The sequence below is a fragment of the Columba livia genome, chromosome 3 (assembly GCF_036013475.1).
Source record: "Columba livia isolate bColLiv1 breed racing homer chromosome 3, bColLiv1.pat.W.v2, whole genome shotgun sequence".
Classification (NCBI taxonomy): domain Eukaryota; kingdom Metazoa; phylum Chordata; class Aves; order Columbiformes; family Columbidae; genus Columba; species Columba livia.
Window position 1 is genome coordinate 50,468,393 of NC_088604.1, and position 14,727 is coordinate 50,483,119.

Consider the following 14,727-nt stretch of genomic DNA (forward strand, 5'->3'; position numbering starts at 1 on the left):
ACTGGAACATAACACAGGTATGGCTTTTCCAAGAATAATGTTACTGATCTGTCTGCAAGTCCAAGAGAAGAGAGTGATATAATCTTAGGATGGCTCTATACCAGGAAGGAGAGAACAAACCATGGATTGGGTAGGAAATCACAGACCCGGCCATTGCACTTACTGATGTCCACAGGAGTCAGCATGAAACTGAAAGATCCCAAACCACTTTCATCACATCTTATGTCAAGAAAGCAGCCAAAGCAGCCACCAACAGACACCAGGATGCTGGCTGCCACCACAGTGCAACAACATCAAGCCTCGTATCAGCCTCTCAGCCTAATGTAGCAACATAAAACATTTTGGGACTAAGTGAAGAGACGTGGTTTGCCAATGAAGGTCATCTCCTGTACCGTGACCTTCACAGCAGATGCCATGAAGGCAACTGTGGCCACCATGGCTCTCTGAAATGACAGGGTTTCACCACTACATGTTCAGGGGTTAAATCCTCAAAGCGGATTGCTAGAGCATGTTTTTCATTTGGCCTTATTTACGCAAGAAGGCCACTGTAATCAGTCATTGTTTACAAAACTCCTATAGCATCTGGTCAAATCCATCTTTCTTGCTACCTTCCTAGAAGCAGTTAAAGTATTTTCATTTCTTGCTAAGGATGGTGCTCTTTTCAATAAGAATGAGTGTTTAGATTGCTGCCAATACTATTTTGGATACTGGTATTACTGAAGCATCCCTTACTCTCAGTATCTTTTACCCTTCCATCCCCAAAAGTCAGAATACTTCCAGAAATACAGCTCTACTATTACACTTTAAAAAGCATAACGATGAACAAAACATTTCTTCTGTATTCACTGTTTTCCAGACATGCTTTTTAGTGTTCAAGAGTAGGATGAGATTTACATTCAGCCTCTTCTACCAGAAAAGGAATGTGAGCTATTTCATCATTATAAAACCCAGTCCCATTACACTTGGAAATACTAAATCAATCCAATAAATTATCACTAGGGTAAATGAACACACTTTAAGCAGATCTCAGAAGACTATTCAGGATTCTCCCAGGGAGCTGATTTCAAATTAGTTTTGCCCTTCCCCTGAGATTCGTATCTTTTTCTTCAAGGTGGCTAATTATGAATGTAACTGTAAAAGTATGTACCTATCCATAAAAACTTTCCTTTCCCTCTTCAAGGAAAGATCCTATTACAGATATTGGCACAGATTTTCAGCTGTCAAATCAACAGATTACATAGTATATAGAAACCATGTAATATTTATTAATGTCTCTGCTTTCCACATAAGAGGCAGGCCAGCTTAACAACCTCTGGAGAGCTTGTATCACAGTTAATAAAGACAACAACCTGGAACCCAGGTGCAGCTGCATAGATATTCCTATGTATTCACGTCTTGCATATACTATTGCATTATATTTTACCCTTATATTGATCCCCATACACCTAACTTGTTCAAATCTTGAATAAGAGAACAGAATCAGGAGTGACCCCAGGACTGCAGGGAAAGGGGAGATAAGTCTACAGCCTCCAGCACCAGAATTGGCAGCAGACCTGTGCTGAAGATTGCTGGGTTTGCTTTTTCGATTGCTAATCAAAGTGAACATATGTTGATGTGGGTTATTCTTTGGGGTTTGGTTTTGGAGCTTTTTTTGTGAACCTTAAAAACATACAAAGAAAACTGCTTTTCTTTACAATAGGAAATTATAAATGCAGTACTCACCACTAATTCAGTTTTACTTCTAGATTCAAAATTTATTTAAACATAGTTAGCTTACTAGGAAAAAATATTTAAGAAATAAAATTATTTTTTAAAATGAATTATTTGATTATTCTGCATAGTTTTAGCTTTTGGAAGGGCTCAAAATGGTTTCAGTCAATTCTAAGTGATGTATTTTGGGAGTAAGATCTGGAAAACTTAATCCTAACTCTGAATGACCTATTTTACAGCTAGAACCAAAGTTAAAAAAAAAAAAAAAAATCTAAAGACATTTGACAAGTCTAAGAGCTTCAGTGAGGACTGGAAGACTGGATAAGTCTAATAGGTCATGGTATCTGCAATGAGGAAAAGGAAACAGCTTCACAGTGTACAGAGGTCCAGAAACTAACCTGTTACATGTCTAGCCAGTCCACTTCAAATAGCAAGCAGAAGGTTTGCTGAGATCACAGAAACCCTGACAATAATTGGATCCAAAGCAAGAAGAGACTGCAAAACATTTTGATTTTACAAATAAAAATGAAAGAGAACAGAAAACTTTTTGTAACACAGAATTCTGGGCCCTGCTGTTTAAGTGGAGATTATAAACACAGATATTGGAAAGCTGCAATTGCAGCATGTGATATGCTCTGCAAATAAACCAAGTATCAAGCAGAAAGTGCCACACACAACACACATCACATGTTTTAAAACATCAAATGGTTTCACAGCACTAATGCTTTTCCTGTCAAGAACATACACTATCATAACCTTGTTTCTTCCTGTTGTTAAGATGTTCAGTTGGCCCAAAAAGCAAACCCATAATTTTAAGGGCCCTACCTGAAAATCTTACATAATCAACCTTCCTCCTGCTAAGACAGAATAATTGATAGAGAACTCTGTAACTTGATCAAAGATGTTATGTTTCAGCAATGCCACAAGATGATAAGGCAATATAAATACACACATACATATATATATGTGGTTATGAAGTTACAGAACGCTTGGATCTTTCAAAAAAGTGCAAATCCTCATTTCCCATGCAAGACTGCAGAAGGTTATAGACAGCATGTGCTAAGTCACCAGGCTATAAAGAAGGATATTGTGTTTTGTTTGGCAGACGACAACAGAGAGATTGGCAAAGCACTGAATGCCAAAGGTTTAAAGAATTACAACATCCAGCCAAAGGAGAAAAAAGAAAGTGTAGGAGGAAAGTGACGTTTTTCAGGATTGTGCCAGGACCTTAAGATTTAGTAACAGAAATTGGTTTTGAAGAAGGAGAAACACATTCTGCAAACGGAGGGGAAGGCTAGAAATAGGACTTGGGCATTTTCAAAGCCTTGAGTTACTTGCAAAGAATCCTAGTGTGGAAGGGAACCCATCAGCAGCACCAGTAATGGAAAGAATGATGCTGTCCACAGGTACAGTGATTTCCATGTTAACCATTAGCCTAAAAACACATATGGATCATTCTGCCTTAAAACAGAGAGTATACTTGTTCTATAGACTGATGAAGATTTCTTCAGAACCTACCTAGCTCAAGGTTGTTTGTAAAACAGACTGAAGATAATTGTGAGGTACTCTTTGTGACCAACACATATTTGTGAACCCTCATGGCCTTATTTTGGTACAACAGGAAAATATTAACTGTACATATAAGCCATTCCAGGTACTGAGTGTTTCTTGGAAAAAATGTCAGTCCTAGGAGAGATAGAACATCCTGAGAGCATCTCAAAAGGCATTTGCATCCAAATACAATCCTGTGTTGAGAAAGCATTATTTTTCCCCTCAAAAAAATGGATGGTCTGCTATAGCCTTACAAAGGAAAAAAAGTTTCAGTCATGCCAGGAAAAATGCAGCTCATTGTGCATCCTGCTAAACCAAACCATAGACGGATGGACTGATAAGGTAATTAAAGCTTTTATTTAGATCTTTAAAACCCTGATCTACAGTAGTCTTTCAAAGAAACAATGAGCACAGACATTCACTCTGAATTCAAAAGCAAATGGACCCAGACAGCCACAAAATTTTCACGTGGAAGAAAAAATCTTAATAAAATAATCCTGAGCTAATACACAGAGACCAGAACTGACACACAGAATCCAACACAGAGCACAATTAGTGGATAGTGCATCAAGAAGAAGAAAAACAACAACAAACACAACCCCACACAACCAAAACAAAAAACAACCCAAACATTCAACCCAACTTTGAAACATGTAGGTGGCAGCTTATTGAAAATCTTAGTCTGTTTATTGAAAAATCTTGAATAATACAGCTTTGCTACCTTCTACGGAAAACAACACATTCAAACTCGGCTATTGAAGTGGAAAAGGCTTGTATATTTGAATGTAGCTAGTAAATAACTATATAGTGAGCAAATGTGTTCATACCTTTTCTTGTTTTGTGAATGCTACATAGTAACAGCAAGAATTCAACAGGGCTGATATCATTATAGCTGCACCTGCATACATCAGCTGAGAATTTTCCCCAATGTCTTTTGTTAAATGCGCTTTTACCGCCGCTTCCTGAATGAGGCATTTCCTTGTCATCTGTGGTTGACCTTTTAAAAAATGTTTTTCTATAGCTTCTGTGTTACCCAGCTACTCAATTTTGAACGATTTGTCCCTTTTTCATGGATAGTTATCTGGAAAAAGTATGATCAACTAATGCAGAGCATCCTGTATGTTAAAGTAATATCTGTGCCCTTTGGGTGGATTATCCTGGCCATCAGATTGGCACAAATAATTTAATTAACCAGTTGTTCCATCTTGATCCTACACAAGGTTTAGAATCCCCAAAAAAACCCACAAACAAACAACAAAAACAACAACAACAACGAAAACCAAAAAACCCCCCAAAACACAAAGAAAAAAACAAAAACCAAACAAACAAAGACAAAACAACAACAAAACAACCCAAACCAAAGCAAAAAAAGGTGTTTTCTTCAGCATGGTCATTCCTGGAATGAGAAAAGAGGATCAGGATTTTATCAACAGAACTACTATAATGATTTTCAGAAAATGATTTTTAAAAGTGTCTGTTTAAGCATGTTAAGACCTATCTTTTTGGTCTAAAACATGAACTGAAAGTTTGAATCGGCTGTGCAATGGAGTGCCAACAGAGATGCACAGCTACAGCACTGCATGAAGACAGTGTTTTTCCAGCTAAATACAGATCAGCCATGTCCATATGATCCTACACTGCACAAGTCTGTGCTTCAGCAGAACAGGTGTTCAGGGGAACACCATCCGATGTGATTATGCCACATCTAGTTCCAGAGACAGCTCAGGAATGTCTTTGTCCGCAACTCCAGGATGCAATGCTGACAATAGCTAAACTTTTTTCTTTATCTAGAGACCCTTCAAGAATTTCCATGTTTCCAGTCCTACCCTTCTATTTGCCTTCTAGGCAAATTTAATTTCTGGAATGCAGCATGACCAGCATGTTTGCTTTATACAATGCCTGAAGATAGTGGAGAACACAATGAGCAACTATCCATTCCCTGCATTGCCATACAACACAACCACAGGACCTTCATCTAGGAAGCCCTGTGATAAGAGAGAACATAGTTGGCTGGAGGGGGAGATAGAGGGAGTAATCCAGACACAAATATATTGAATAAAGTTTTTAGTCATACAGTCTGTTGCTATCCTACACACTGGAGAATTAAAATCATATCCATGTAGAAAATTAAGCATCCCATGCTATTCCAAGTCAATGTTAACATACTATCTAATCTTGAAAATGCTGCAGTGGCAGAAGCACACCGGGTTTCAGAATTCTGATCTGTGGAGCACATCCAGGGAAGATGAACACCTAGGAGCCCGCCCACTGTTCCTCTGCTTCTCTTATAGGAGAGCCTTAAGCTTTCTGCATCCCACGAGGTCTCCTACAGGGTATTTCTCCTTTTATGGATCAGCTGTTATGGAACTCACCCAAAATGAAAAAAACTTTAGCTCTTCCTCTTCCTTCTGAGAGAATTCAACCTCACACAGATTGTGACTTGTAGAATCACTAGCCCCAAGAAAGCATGATTTAATCACAGCTCCAAAGCTAAAATGACTTGTGCAAGAAGCAGCATTAGCCTTTCACCAACTGTGATTTGCAGAGAGGGAAGAAAAGTAAATTTCTTGCTTTTTTTAAAATTCAATACTTAGGTACCTACTTTCAGGAAGACTTGACTAAAGAAATTGGAAGGAAATGAAGCACCTCTCAGTGCATATCTGCCAAAGGATGCTTGAGAGGTAGTTTAAAACCATACGTCAGCTTCTATTAAGGCCTACTTCAAGAAGCTACCTGTTCAGTAGGCTCCCAGTGTAATTGTCTCACATCACAGAAAATTTAGGAACAAAGTTAAAGCATCGGCATTCTCCCAGACAATCAAAACTTAGGTGCAGTGATGCTAAAATTCACAATGCTTAAGTCCAATTTATTCATGTAACTCCCAGATACATTATACAGAACACAGTTTCCTGACTTCAGAGCAGAAAGGAAAACTTCAGCTGAAAAGTCTACACAGCTAAAAGAGCAAAATCTTTCTAATGCTTTTTTATAGCATTCATACAATTTTAAGGGAATTACTTCTTCCCTAGAGTATTCCAAATGATGGATCCAAATCACACCAATAGATTGTCATTCCACAGTAGGTTATTTGGCCTATTTAAATAAGACTTTTACAGAAGACCAGTGAACTTAGGGGCTTGCGAGGAAGGGTTCAGATTGGCTAAACCAGCCCTTTTGAAATCTTCAAAATGCATTTCTAGCCATGTGCATAACAAGGGCTTTTTCTTCCATTTCAGGGCAGTGACAGGGTGCTACAACTGCCTTATTTGTTTTCAGAGGGTGTGTTTAATTAGAAGTGATTTATTTCGAAATATGCTGCTTCCAAGTGGCATTAAAGGACAAAGGTCAACATGAATATATGTGTTGCTAATATTTTATACCCTGTGCTACACATGCTTTTTCAATATCTGACATTTGTCTTGCCTGCAGCTATTTTCATTAGGATCTTTATCTATTGTCTGCTTCAGACCATAAAAAGGAAACTGAGTGGTGGTATGAAAACTTGAAGAGACAGGAGGGGATGGAAATAAAATTTAAAAAAAATTATAAAAGACTGTCTTTCATTTACACTGGGCTAGGACTTCCTAATTGTTGCCTCCCTGTTCCTGTCAATTTAAGGAAGCAATAGAATTCACCTAACTAACAAGGGCTCACTGAGAAGTACGCAAAGTGCCAGGTCATCCCATGATGCTGTATCAAACAACAACTTATTTCAGAAGGGACTTTACACTGGTAAGTAAAGAATTCTACACAGATTGCATGACGGTTAAATTGGGATTTTATGATGAATCAGAAAAAAAAAAAAACAGCAAATAGTGGAAGTAGGGATAGTAAAGAAAAAAATTAAAATAAAATCACAAAGCAGCTGAAAGAAGCCTATGACAATAGAATATTTGAAGGATGTGTTCAAGTACTTTTGGCAGAGAAGCAACACATTAAACCCTCACCCCCTACAGATCTCATCAAGAAGAGAAACTCCAAAGGAATTTACAAACAAACCCTCCATCCCTAACAGAACTTCGGGCAGAAGTTTAACAATAAATAAAAATAAGCATAGTAGCAGGAGCACAACAGTGGGTTGTAACAGCTCTTCAGTGTCAAGTTCATCAATGAACACGGGTAACATGCACCAGCATTTCACTGGCCTCATCAGCCGGTGTTGGAGAATATGGATAGAAATAAAAGAGAGCAAAAACTGTGAGGAGATCAAACATGACAGAGTATTTTGCAGACACCTCCTTTTTCTAAAATAAAATAAAACAAAACAAAACACAAAAAACCCAAAACAAACAAATAAAACAAAACAAACCAACCCAAACAAAACAAACCAAACATAACACATAAGGTTGTGCCCTGAAAAGGTAGCCAAGTTTTTGTCAGACCTAACAAGATGTCCTTGCCAGAGCAGCAGCCTAGGAACTCAACAGGAGTTAGGCATCAAATGCTCAAGGCTGTTTTTAATTGGGAACTGTTCTCCTTTTAAAAATCAGATATTTTCCAGTTGTCTTACTAAGCAAGGACTATTTTACTCACTACTTGAACATTAATACTGAAAAGATGAGGCACCTTCAATATGGAATATTTCTGCAGTGCTGCTTTTAAATTGATGTAATTTGTACCCTGAAAAATGAGTGCTATAAGTAAGAAGGAGAAAGAACACCAGAAAAAAACTGATAAGCCCTTCTGGTACCCCATCAAGTGGCCCCTGCCTCTTCCCACCTGCTGTCACCGCTGCACAAGCCTTGCAGTGGTGCCAGCTCATGTCAGAATGAGAGCAAAAGCTTTTTGCTAGGTTGTTCCAAGTCCCAGATCAATTCCCCAACACAGACAGTTATGTCACCTTCCACTTGGTTACTGGCAGAGGTGAGAAGGTGTGAGGGCAAGAGAAAAATGAAAAGCAAAGCTCATCCAGTCCTCCTGGTCTCTGGCACCAGTCTTATTCCACTGGGGTGAGATGGGGATACTCTCAACACATTATAGCCCTAAACAGGGCAACAGTGGTCTTAATGCCCATTCATGAGTTCAGGGAAGAGGCTATAGGAGTTCACTGGGTATTCTCTGAGCTTCTTTTGAGAATCAGAAGCATGTTAGTTAAGTGCTTGCTAATGAGGCTTTTGGCTCTGGTGTTTTACTGAGTCTTCTAGAGGGCCTTGCGCATCTTTTGTATTAGCTGTGTTTAGATTATTGAGAACTATCATGTGCAGGCAGCCCTTGTTTACATTCTTTCATTGCGAGGGAACCGAGCTGACTGAGGTCATACCTCCTCTGTTTGTCCTGGGGGACAGGTCCCTCCAAGGGTGACAGCAGAACAAAGTCCCACATAACTTCCTGCACAGGGAAGAGGGAAGAGGTGGAGACCCCGACTCCTCTTCTGCTGGCTGCCAGCCCCTCAGAGCCACAGATTTGTGCTTCCCAGAAATCACTACAGGTTCTGTTCGGGCACAGGCAACCGGTCATGCCCACCAGCTCATACAGCATGTGGAGCACAGGCAGAACTGAGCTGCGTGCTGCCCACAAACAGAAACGATCCACCAAAAGAAAAGGAACAGAGGAGTGCGCCCTAGCTAACCTTGCAACATCTGAAACTACATAAATATCTTACCCAAAGGCTCTTCTTGCAGGTTTCAGTACTCCTGGTAACTCCCATATCCTCTTGTTGGAGAGCTCAAGTAGGAAATGCCATGGTTGGGACTGTGCAGGCAAGACCTGTTTGTTTTTAAACAAGCAGAGATGAGATTGCTGTGGGGGAAAAGGAGGCTCTGGTGAAACAAGGTCTCCAGGACTAACAGTAAGAGTCCTACAATAACAAATTTCCCTTCTGTCTCCTCTCACATATCTTAGTTTCAGTCTTAACATTAGAGTTCAACTCCCCAGGGCTGGGATGCATTCAGCCAGCACCTCAAAAGCCTTTGTTTCAGTTATACACAAGCTCAGCCTACCCGAGACCTAATTTTAAATCAACCTGAGCTGAACTATGTCCTGACAAGACTGCTACTGAAAGCTGGAGCAAGGCTGTTTCAAGCCAGTGTGTTATAAGAGACGCGCCTTTAGTTGCGGTCTGTGTCAACACTTGTACCTGCAGGAGCTACCCCAACTGTTTGTCAAGGTTTCCATCACTCCGAGCTTCAAAGAGCCAGACCAGTCATGGTATCATGCACTGTTGCTCCTTTGTAGCGTGCCTAGACATGCTTACCACATACTAACAATGAACACAATAGGGGCATGCCAAGACCTGCATTGCAATTCTCTAGCCTGCTTTCAGAAGACAGTTTGGCAATCTGAGAAAAGAAAACAAACAATGAACTCATAGCAAAGTGGACTTGTAACAGTACTGGAAATATTTTTAATATTAAACCCAGAAATTTGTAAAGAAACTTTTTGTGTCATCATGGAGCACAGAGAAACCAGAAGAGGCGTGTATGCAGTAAGTAATCATTGTTGCTGTCACATAAAGGCTTAACTCATGTTCCAAAATTTCAGTTCATCAATTTAGAAACTACAAGAATGTTCAGGCTTCCCATAGCAACTTTCATTTGGAGGTGCTGATTTGTAGAACTGCTGTTAATCTGCCTTTCAACATTAAATCTCAAATGGCTCTTTCAGATTAGGCACCAAAAATAGCTCATATCTTAAATTTAACCCATTGTTTTAAGAACTAAGGCACCAGCCATCTGGGAATAGGAAACACCTAGTAGGGTAAACAGAACAGAAAATACTTTTGTCAAATGGCACAGATACCAGGGGTTGGATGTTTTCTTCCTCCAAGCCTGTTTCTCTCTGACACAGCAAACATATCTTTAGACATAGGCATGAAGAATGAAGGGGGTTTCCAAACAAAATCGATTTAGGAGCTTATGGGAGTCTTAGAGCTGTCTTCTGCATGCAGACCAGACTAAGAAACAACAGCCTGCAAGGTGTAAACAACATAAAGTTTAAATTAGACTAAACAGAGACTTGTATTGTCCCCTTTAGACTGCTGCTGAAAGCTGACCCTTAAAGTACAAGGGACCTGCACTATGGTTTGCAGAGCAGCACAGCCTTGCAGTGGTGCTTCTTCCTCATCCCGTACGTCACACACGTACAGCACAAGTCCTTACTTCTGCAAAACACAAAGCTGTGATCTCAGCACCGCTGACCAAGGCACTGCTTTCCTCATGCTCTGTGAATACATGGAGTCACGGGCTCCCGCTGGTTGTGGGTAGAGGGAACAGGCTTCTGTGTTTCATTCCTGTGCTGCCAATGGTTTAGACCAACCTCCAGTCTGATGAGAATGTGCCACCTTTACTTGTTTTAATGTTTCCCCTTGATTGAAGAAGGGTGTAAGGTTTTACAGGGCAATTCTAGCAATATCTGGCTTTTTTCTTTCCTTTTCCAAAAATTAAAAAAAACAACCAGCAAAAACCAAAACCAAAAAACCCACAAACCAACGGCCCCCTTCCCCCCCCCCAAAAAAAAAAAAAAAAAATCACCAAACAAAAAAAACAGAACAAACAAAACAGCAAACAACACCCCCAAAATAACAGACAAAAACAAAAACAAAACAACAACAACAAAAACACAAAGGAGAGCATTGATGTTTTTGATGTTCAGGTACATAGTGCAGTTTTTTAGACTGATAACATATGTATCTACAGTTGCAGCAGCGTGGTCTATTCATGGACTCCTTTAGTATGTTACCACTCACTGATCACGGAATAAAAAATCCACTGCCAAAAAACTAGGAAAAAAAAGGGAGGGGTGACAGCCAAAAAGCCCTGCACAGCGATGCAAGTAGAGAAGCATGCCCCATTCATTCACATAATGAAAAGGTTAATGTGAAGACTGTTAGAAAAGAAAAAGATTCCATTTAAAAATCCATGGTGTTTAAGTCTTTTTCTTCCAATCTGGGCTGTCAGAAATCTCCCTCATAATTTTGGTCTCCACAGAAAGGTACTAAATAGAAACTTTAAAGGAATGTTGCTATTGTGTTGAAAAACCTTCCGGCCCAAATGGGGTCTCAGTCAGCCACAAACCAGCATGGTTTTCTGACTCATAACCCTTCTCACTCACACTGATCTTCTCTTCCTTTCAAGCCTGAATGCTGATTTGTCCGTCTTCAACTGCTTGCTAGCCTGAAAAAGAAAATAAAGAGCAACTGCTTTTAAAATATTGAGTCAATTTTGTTCTAGGCTTTAATACAGCAGCATGATACAATCTGCAATGATACAGACTTTTTTCCTCCACCAGCTAAGTCTCTGGGGCATTTTATGGAATCAAATATTGTTAAAAGAAGCATCTCACAAAGAAAGTCTTAAAAATAGATTTAAAAACAAAACAAACACACACCAAACAAAAAAAGCCCCCACAACAAGAAAGAGAATTCAGCATATGCATTATCCATGTGGAGCTGGTTTGGCAAATGCAACATGGAATTACTTAAAGCTTGCCCACAGCTTTTATTTTCTTTCTTTCTTCCTACTTCTGGCACCATGATCACGGAAAACATTAGGCCTAGACTATTATTAGTGTAAGTTTCTAACCTAGAAAGTTATTATTCTATTTCTGCCTGCTGCTATCCAGCTTCCATAGCTAGTTTTGCCAAGTCATCTATTTACAACTAATGCCATTTCAAAAAGATATTGTACTCTCTAAGGTAAGCTGAAAAACATTAAACACTTCACTAAATTTACTGCTATCTGTGGCATATAACTTCTTTTTAAATAAGCTCACAATTCCCTGTTCCATTTGCATGTACTCTTACAGAGGTGATACGACTGAACAGAATGACACGAGAGACAGAAAAAAAGGCAAATATTTTTGATGGATTCTTTTGCTGGCAAAAAAGTAATAAACCTGACACGAGAGACAGAAAAAAAGGCAAATATTTTTGATGGATTCTTTTGCTGGCAAAAAAGTAATAAACCTGTCACTTAGAAGACAACATTTTCAAATGGTTGTATGCATTCATAGTTTTAGTGAGCTAAAGAAGCATTTTTTGGTGCAAAATTATACCATAAAAAAAAAAAAAAAGAGGACTAAAAAGAAGATACAGCCATAGAGGGGGAAGAGATTGCAGCTACTTTTGCAGTGGAATGGGGAATAAATAACATATTTGGTGGTGCCGAGGAAACAGCAGTAGAGGGGAAAAAGGACAATGGCTGTAGTTTACCTAATCCACTCCCTCTGCAAATCTACCATTCTTGCCTGTGCTTCAACCACACCCAAGGAACAGATGTTTATGTTTGAAGTTACAATTATATTTATTGAGGTCAACCTTCAATCATTTGGAGTGAATTATAGTATGACCGAATATGGTTCACATGTCAGTCTCCATTTTTGAAATCTTCACCTCAAAAATAGGTAATTATTACAAATTATTACATTAAAAAATAACAGAAAAAAAACCCCACAAAACCAACAAGAAAACCTAAACCACCAACAAAAAACCCCAACCAACCAAAGAACTCACAAACAACAAAAGACCCCATGGTTGGTAACTGTATTGATCATAGGTACTATTACTGCTGCAATGTTATGAACAGTATCTTACAGACTGTAGGTTTGCAACATATATTAACCATATGCAATAATCCTTTTAAATATGATTCAATTTGCAGATTTCTAGATCCCACTGAAAATTTAGCTACAAAGAGCCACATCATCCGTCTTAAACCACTAGCATGTGTGTCAACAGAAACAGGCAATTCTAGGCTCTAGGCAGAAGAAATTCTGGACTCTCAAATTCCTTTTTAGACAATTTTTTTCTCCCCACACACAAGTTCCAGGTCCCAAAATGATACTTACTGAAAGAATGGGAAGCTGTGAGTACATGAAATATATTTTCAGTTGGGCTTATGAATACATAAATGCAAACCACGTTATAAACTCAAGTTTTTGGCTACAATTTAAAGTCCATTTCGAAGCAGCTTTTTTTGCTAAAAGGACAGGGCTACTCCTCTCCAATTACTTCTGTCCTCCCTGCAAGACCAGCCAAACATTGCACAGTCACTTGGGAAACAGAACCAAAGAAGGAATCAAATGTAAAGAAAATAAATCCTGATCCTTCTCCCTCCCCTCCCCAAGAAATAGCTGCTGATATTCTTGTTGCAGAATGAGTAATTAGCAATATAAACAGCTGTTTTGGTCTGTACAGCAACCTATTGCAAAAGCTTCATAGAATGTCTTGGTACAGGTACTGTAGCTCATTAAATCGGAACATCACATGTTTATACCTGAGCAGAAAGTAGTTGTTTACACCAAAAACCAGCCTGCAAAATATCTGAACACTGTATTTTGGAAATACTCTTGAGTATCCTGAGCTCTTCCTAAGACAAGTCATTCACTAAGTGACAACAATATCAAACGTTTTACGAGAGCCTTCACAAAAGAATGGAGATATTAGTAATAAATGAAATACAAGAAAAAGTAATTTAAAAAACCCTTCAGCATTGATAGCCAGCAGGAACATTTTTAAACAAAAACCAACCTATTTTTATTCTTAGCTTTCATGTTTTTAAAAATTGGATGGTGACTGTGTTTGACATAAGCAAAAACATTTTCTTGGATAGGTAAAGCGAAAAGCAAGTTGTGCTTGAAACATGGATGAGTTTTTAAGGACAAGGGAGATAAACTTCCTTCATCCGGGCATAAACACAAAGCATAAAGTAACTGTACACAAGGCACTAGAGGTCATCAAATCTTGCAGAGAAAGTCTGCACAAGCTATACCAGTATCAGCAACAGCTTTTCTGAAGGGGATGGAGCAGTTTAAAATCAAATGCTTGTGTCCAGGGAACTTGTATGGTTAATTCAAGGAAAGTTGCCTGAGTAGTGAGGCTACATACGAAGTTATGTATTTTAACATTACACCTTGCTTTAATAATAGAAGAGATAACCATCAATCCTCAGCAAGGTATGAGTAGCATTATTATTTTCAATAAATGATTGAGGATGAGGTAAAAAGGTTAACTGCTTTGCTTATCTTGAGTGAGCTGAGGGTTAGCATCACTTACGCATATTCCTGGATTTCATTCCTTTAATAAGGTCTCCACGCTTTGCTGCTTTGCACTGAAGCGAGCCAAAGTCACAAGCTTGGATCTTTTCAGTACCTGTATCTGGAAAATCCAGCTACTGAAAAATAATTCTTGATCTACTTGTCATGGTGGCAGACATTGTATGTTACTTGGACAAGAATCCTGTAATAAACACGAACAAGGCACATAACAACTTAAAAAAAATACTAAGATGTATATACACTGCAAATACAGACATGTATGTCACCTTCAGTTCTGTGAAGTCAAAACTTCTGTAATAAAATTTGGAGTATCAAGCTCCTCACAAAAATCAGCAGACACACTCCTCGCAAATATCAGTGTCACTGATTTCATCCCACCCTTTCGGTACAATCCTACAGCCTTTCTACCAGTTCCCTAAATACAACTTTTACACTCTTTGCCCTAGAGAGCTGATTGGTCATAAACTCACATGG